Raw genomic sequence first — 8516 nt, 5'->3', positions numbered from 1 at the left:
CAACAAAAAGAACAACAACAACTAACATTGCCAACTTAAATTCATACTTTCCTTGTCTCATTCGAGTTGGAGAAGAGATGATGGTGTTCTAAAATTTGTTAATGAAAGAAATGATGTTTTCGAGTTTTATTTATGAAAGAAATGATGTTTTCGAGTTTGGTTTAGTGGAGAAATAGGGTGTCGTAAATGGAAAATGACTTTTGGAGGTAGAAGATGAAGTTCATCTAAGTTGGAAGTTCGTCTAAGTTTTAGGTTTCACGCAGATCACTAATAGTAGTGTCTTGAGCGTTGATAATCACTAAATGGATGACCGAGATTTATTTAAGGACAGTGAAGAAACTCAATAAGCGTGCTACATACAATAACGGGTGTATTAAATAACTGTTGTTGTATGTCTTTTAATAAAATATAAAAAATGCAAGAGTAGAACAACAACGGTAAAATTTGAATTCATGAGCATTTTCCACAACTTGAATAAGCTCATCAACTGAGTTAACCATTTTCTTCTGTTGCAATAATTGTATGGCACTAAAAAAACCTAAATTCAAAACATTTAAATCGGGAGAATTAGGCGGTTGACAAGTTAAACGAATGTCAAAGCCTCCTTCAGAAGCTGCTTCACGGAATTCTTAATCATATAAAGAAACGTGGCATGGTGCATTATCTTGCTGAATGAAAATTGTCTCACATGCATGCTCCCGTGGCCATTTTTCTTTTATGGCAGGTAAGATCTTGTTTATTAAAAACCTTCGACTGACCTCTTTAGTAATAGAAGTAATTGGTTTTGTTTCAAGTATCCCTGCTGCTCAATTGACACTTGACCATCTTGTCGGCACTTTATCAACTAGTGGAAACACACCAATTTTTCCTGTGGATGTCACATTATCTTCATCATCAAATTTGGGTCTAGCCACCGCTACTAAAAACATAACTTTTTTAATATAATTTTTATTTCTGCATGTCCTATATGGATCTTCCTCATTTACAAGAAGGTAATAACTCGTTGAATTTTTTTGACATATAGAACCATTTTTCATCTATGTGCACAATATTATACATGGATTTAAAAATTAGATCATGAGGAATGCTAGTTTTCTCAAGCATGCTCAAGCAGAATCTAAGACGTAGTTTCATATTATTATCCTTCATGTGTGGCTTCAACGTGCTTGAATGTTTACGCAATACACCTTCGCTCACATATTTTTCCAATATTGACTTGCTTCTAATACGTAAATCTTTTGCTAAAGATCGAAAAGTGCTACGCTTAGGTAACGAAATATCATGAATTTTTTCAAAGTTTATCTTGACTCTTTTACAACCAAAAATTTTTGTTTTCTTGTGGCATGCATCACCTGTTTCATTAATTTGTCTCCAAATCCGATAAATAACAACCGTAGAAACTGAATAAGAGGAAGCAACTTTTTTAACAATTCCACGTTTTTTCCTTCACATCATGAATTTATCAATATTTCGGAAATAATTCTCCGTTGTGTGTTGTCGAAAAAAAAAAGGCTTTTTTGTAATGGTTGTGTTTCATTAACAACATTTCCTACTAAAAAATGAATTATTACAAATTAAAAAGAAATCATAATTACAACCCAATAAAACAAATAATAATAAGAGCTAAAAATATATATTTAACATTTATTTCTACTTTAAACCAAAATAATAATATTGCTCATTCATTTAACGTGAGTTTAATGCATTATACTTAGCCTAATAAAAGCATTATAAATATAATAAACATAATACAATTGCATGTATTTATTCTTATTGAAACAATGAATAAGTAACACAAATAAATTCAACACTCAGCATAATAACAAAGAAAATTTAAGTGGCATAGTGTATGGTATTTATGGAAATAAAAGTACTGAGTGAAGTAGAAATTCATAATTCAAAATAGAAATATAAAAATATAAGTAGCATAATATAGGAAAATTTCTTCACCCACCTCCTAACCTTCTTGCCCACCCCTGGTGAATTTATCACACTACCCCTTGTTTCGGAAGTTCATTTCCGAAAAGGTACTTTTTTTGTTAAAAAATGTGTTTTCGAAAATGTATCTCCGAAAACGTGTTTTTTTTAATATAAAATATTGATTTCGGAGATGCATCTCCGAAATAAAGTTACTTTTCAGAAAATGTGGTGTTTTCGGAAGTTCATCTCCGAACGCACCCCTTTAGAGAAATTCGGAAATGAACTTCCGAAATATTCCAAGACCAAATTGGTCTTGGAATGTTTCGGATATACACTTCCGAAATAATTAATAATTATTAAAAAATTAAAATCAAGGTGAATCAATACAATTAATAGGTATAAAATCAAGGTGAATCAATAAAATGAAGGTGAATCAATAAAATCAAGGTGAATCAAAACATCCTAAACTATTTGAAAGTTAAAAATTATTTTACTAACTTATATAAATCAAAAACATTTTAATTTCATAAGTAAATTTTGAATTATATAGAATTAAATATAAAATTTATTCATTAAATAAAATTAAGACAAAATCTTTTTTTAATTTTTTTAAACTAAATAAAAAAGTATCTCATTTTTAATTATGAATCAGAATAGAAATATATAAATATATAATAATAATTATTAATTTTTAAGTGAAATATATAAATATATAATATATAAATATATAATAATTAATATATAAATATATAAATATACAATAATTATTATAAATTAAAACACTCATTTTTTTTAATTTTTATAATTATTATATAAATATATAAATATATTTATAATTAATATATAATAATTATTATATAAATATATAAATATATAATAATTTTTATAAATATATAATAATTATTATAATTATTATATAAATATATAAATTAAAACACTCATTTTCTTTAATTTTTTTTGTAAATATATAATGATTATTATAAATATATAAATATATAAATAAAAAATTATAACTCATTTTGTAAGTGAAATTATTTTAATTTTTTTAATTAAAATTATTTTAAATTTTAAAATATGAATCAGAATAGAAATATATAATAATTATTATTCATAACTAATAAATTATATCAAAATATATAATTATTATTATTTATTACTCATAAATTATATCAAATTTATAATATATAAATTAATTCATATCCTAAAATTAATTTTTGAAATTTTTAGATTTTTTTTTGTTTTTTCGGAGATGCATCTCCGAATTAATCAAAATCCCAATTTTTTGGATTTTTTCGGAAATGCACTTCCGAAGTCTGAAAAAATTTAGAAAAAAAAATATTTCGGAAATGCATTTCCGAAGCAGGGGTAAAATGGGATTTTCGCTGGAGGTGACCCCCATAGGGAGGTGGGTAAAGAAAACACCTAATATAGCGTGTCTTCTTTAAAATAATTCATGACAATAAAAGCATGGAAAAATACATGTTGCTTCTTTTAGAGAAATATCAGCATGATTGTTAATGTGATTGATGATAGAATGAGTTTCAACCTCATTTTCATGAATAACTTCTTCATATGAGACACACTACGCCATACAAGGGTTTTTACAACGCTTTTTTTGGACTTTTAGAGCGCTTAAAAGCGCTGCCATAGCCAGCGGTGCCGTAGGTAAAGACAGCGCTTTTTGGTACGCCAATAGCGCTCTCGTAGCATCCCCTATAGCAACTCTTTTTTAAAAAAAGCGCTCTCGTAGCATCCTCTACAGCAGCGTTTTTTCCAAAAAAGCGCTCTCGTAGCATCCCTTATAGCAGCGCTATTTCCAGAAAGCGCTCTCGTAGGTAGCGCTTTTTTTATCTTTTATGCTTTTTTTATTATCTTAGGCAGCGCTTTTAATTAGAAAGCGCTTTCGTAGGTAGGCCTTTAAGAGCGTTTTTGAAAACGCTTTCGTTGCTAAATGCAGTATTTTAAAGTGCAACTTGTAATTTAAGCCTTCCAGTTCGACCTGTAATTTATATTTATTTTCAACCTGTAATATTTTTGAAAATAATCACTAAACATGTAATTCAAGCCTTATATATATATATATATATATATATATATATATATATATATATATATATATATATATATATATATATATACCATTATTTTAACAAAAATCTGTATGTAGGACATTATATACGATTATATACCAATATAATACCATTATAATCCAAAATAAAATTTATACACCATTATAGTTCAATATAATTCACATGTTTACTATAGCAGCGCTTTTTCCAGCGCTTTTATACCCCCTTATAGGAGCGCTTTCATACCCCCCCCCTTTACCAAAGCTTTTATTAAAGCGCTTTCATACCTCCCCCCTTTACCAGCGCTTTTATTAAAGCGCTTTCATAAATCACCCATATTGCAGCGCTTTCTAAAAGCGCTTTCATAACCCCCCCTTTACCAGCGCTTTTTTCTCTTGTTTTTTAATTTTGTTTTTAGTGAGTCCTATAGCAGCGCTTTTCCTAAAAGCGCTTTCGTAGATGCGCTACTAAAAGACAAATTTGGCGTAGTGACACTAACATTCATCAAACCATCTCTACATTCTTCTTCTACTTCATATGAATGATTTCTATTTAAATTAACATTAGATTTTTTCTCATATGAAAGATACACATTTAAGTCAATATAGGATGGATTTACATTCAATCCAACATTAGTTGTTTCTTCTTCTTCATATGATGAACACAAATTTAAATCAATATCAAGGACACTTTTACACACACAAAGAAAAACTACATTTATTTTAGCGTTAGTTTTAATCTTACATATGTAAAAAATTAAGGAGGGAAATGTGAAATTTTAAGCCGGGAAACATTACCACCAAAAATATCATTTAAAAAATTAAAACTACCATCCAAAAATTTTAAGAATACATAAAGTTATTAGAAAGTTTGCTAAATCTCAAATGAATGAAGATAACATTTTTTTTAGGGAAATACTAATCAGTGCCTTCAGGGCAATAGTTAAGATATTTAAAATAGTAAATTTATCTCGGTAATCTGCGTATTTAATGTCTCAAAAATTGAAATATTATATTTTCTATAAAATATTTTCTTTTTAGAATTCTTTACCATTGTCGTGAGAGCACTAGTTAGCAAGATCATTTTTTAATGTCTTGGCCATATAAAAAATAATTTATTAATACTTTATGCTATTAAATGTTGCTACTACTGCTTAATGCAATCATGATAGTGCTTTATCGAGATGAGAAAACGTGAACACTTATATATATATATATATATATATATATATATATATATATATATATATATATATATATATATATATATAGTATGCCTCATTTAATTATGACCGAAGGTAATTCAGTCCATCCAATTTAATTTCTCACAAAATTAGAATTTCTTAATAAATGTGAAAATGAGAAAAATTGCTTATAATTCAAGCCGAAGGGAATATATTTCTCCACTATAGTCGGTGGATATGATTATTTGTTCTATGATCAAGTCATGTTCATGCGTATTTGATCCTCTGGTCTAGGAAGTGTATCAGGTAGGTTTGGGAATTAGGAAGGGCCGAGGTCTTAGATATGAACCCACTAAGATTATTATCTTACCCCCCGTTATTTATATTATTTTATAAATGGACATGTGACAGAAAGGGACGAGCAAAAAACAACTTGAAGTAGAGGGCTTATGTTATATTTTGTTTTTACTTTTGTTGTGTATTACTATATTATGTGTAATTTGAGTAATGGTTATCTAGATATCAGAACTTCTATTGTATGCGACATTGTTTCAATGTATCCAATACTAAAAATATAATTCTTTAGATTATTATTTTATACATATAATTTTGAGGTGTTATTGTTTTCATATTAATAAAGTACTCTAGGACAGTTCTTAAGCCTTGTTTGAGAATATTAATTTGAGATCTAAGTGGAAACACTTGAAGTTGATCAATTTTTAAGAATCTTTCATTAAAATCTTCTCATACATTAATTAAATATTCATGAAACATAATGGTTTCTACTGTTAAATCAAAAATAAAAATTGATGAGCCAAGAATGTACCATATGCTTGCATATTTCCCATGTTGCTCGATTAAGATCTTTAAAATCTAAGATTGATAAGGAACCATTGATGATTGCAAGCTTGTTCTTATCACCTAAAGCTCGACGCATAGACCTACTCAAAGTTGCATAATTTGATCCATTGAGCTTTTGTGTCACAATTATAGAAATTGAGGCCATTACTAGCATGCACATAAAAGGTTGAGTCGAGTTGTGGTTGGAAATGTTGAATTAGAGATTCTCTTGGTGCCATGGATGAATATCAAAGTTGGTGAAGAAGAACTGTGTTGAAAGAGTAATGGAGAGTGAAAATTGATTAAGAATTTGTGGAATCTGTTGTTGCAGAAAGTGAAAATTGAAACAAAACAAAAAAAAATGCAAAAGATCAATTTGGTGTAGCAAAAAGGTTGAAGATTGATTGACATTTAAAACAAAATTAAATTGCATATGAACTTGTAGAAGAATGAAAAAGGACCGAAAATACTCTCAAAGAGAGAAGTCTTAATACCATACCATGAATAAAGGAGAAAATCTTTATTGAATGTAAATTACATGCACAAACTACATTTTATAGGAGAGTTATGCTCAATACTACCTACTTCTATGTGTGCGAGTAGTTTATAATGCACACATAACTAAATCTAGAGAATACTTGCATGAAAACACACCTAAATCAATGTTTTTTTGTTGAATAAAACAACTTGTATTAATTCAAAAATATAGCAAAAAGAACAAGGCGATCGCTAGGATCCAACCCTCACAAAAGACAAAAAGGAAAACACATGTAACCAAACTAAGTCAGCATAAGCTCAGCTATGTGTTTTCTAAGTTTCCCGCTATACCAACCCTTATAGACTATCATATCAATAATATTGTCAACTATTTTTGTTTTATCAACAGTATTACCGTAACTTATATCATTACGGCATTTCCAAACTCCATATAAGGTTTCAGCAGCAGCCAATTTCAAAATTACAGGTCTCCATCCCTTCCCTTTGGCGGAGGAGATTATCCAATCTAATTCTCTTTCCCACTCCAGAGGAACTCTCTTGATATGGATCCGCTCAAGGATCGTAGCCCATATTTTCTTAAGGTCAAAGCATTCATAAAACAAATGATTCATAGTTTCATCAGCAGAACAAAAACAACAATAACTATCATTAATCATACCAAACTTTTTCATACGATGTTTGGTGGCTAGTCTCCCATGGTAGGCAAGCCAAAGAGTCATCAATGCTCTAGGCCTTGCTGAGTTTCTCCAAAAAAGATTACACTGTCCCACCTTATTGGTTTTCATACAAAGACTATTGCACACCTCTCTCATACAAAAGCGGTTCTTACCTTGCATATTCTCCACACGGATTGGATCTCCACAATACTTTCTCGATGCTTCAGGACACTTATCATAATCCACAAATTATGATTCTTTATAAAAATTGTCCTTAGAGGTGTCTTTCTCAAATAGTAGGTATTAACCCATTTAACCCACAGATTGTCTGCCTTACCACTAAGATTCTAAAGCAGCTTCAACATAGTTACCTTATGCCAAACTTTAAGATCAATGATTTTCAATCCCCCATAATCCTGTGGCTTGCAAACCATGTTCCATGCCACAGAACTTTTCCTACTGATATCAGGTCCTCCCATCCAAAGAAAAGATCTGCGGACGGCCTCAATCTTGTGGATGACATGCTTTGGGATAGGGAAGCATTGCATCCAATAATTCACAATGGCAAACGTCACACTCTTGATAAGCTGGACACGACCTGCATAACTCAACAAATTAGTACTCCAATATTTGATTCTCCCTACAATCTTATCCATAAGAGTCGTGTAGTTGTGGATAGACAGTTTTTTACAAGTGAGGGGAACCCCCAAATAGCGAAACGGGAGAGGGCCTTCTATAAATCTAGTCAGACCGAGAATCTATCACTTTGTATCAGCATCAACTCCTCCAAAGTAAATCTTACATTTCCCAGGATTAGCGATAAGCCCAGTGGACATGGAGAAGGCACCTAAATCAATATTATTATAAACAACCAATGAGAATAGAGGAAAATTTAATTTTTATTTTAATTAAAATTATGGGGTGATTGTGATTATAAAAGAGAGAGAAAATTTTATTTTAATTTTTAATTAATAAAAAAATTATAATTGATTATTTGTAAAATTATGTATTAGGTTTGACCCGATTCACTCTGAGACTGAAACTTGGTAAAGAGATGCAGAATATCTCGTGGGAGAATGCTACATCCAGAATCCTTAGCCTGCATAAAGAAGGAAGCTCGAGTCAGTTGTGACTCGTGAGATGAAATTTTAACACTTAAATTAATTTCTAACAGTAGCTATAATGCTAACACAAATGCAATTTCATCACGCATTAATGCTTATCTCGTTACAATGGGTTGTTTTGCCTTCAGCTTTTACTCAACTGTCGCCGGAGAAAGTTACAATGATGCATAATCATTACAATCATGGATTAGATCAGTATCCAACAATTCCAAATGTGTTGTTAGAG

The sequence above is a fragment of the Vicia villosa genome, linkage group LG1, assembly GCF_029867415.1.
Source record: "Vicia villosa cultivar HV-30 ecotype Madison, WI linkage group LG1, Vvil1.0, whole genome shotgun sequence".
NCBI classification, from domain to species: Eukaryota; Viridiplantae; Streptophyta; class Magnoliopsida; order Fabales; family Fabaceae; genus Vicia; species Vicia villosa.
This window is presented reverse-complemented; position numbering follows the sequence as displayed.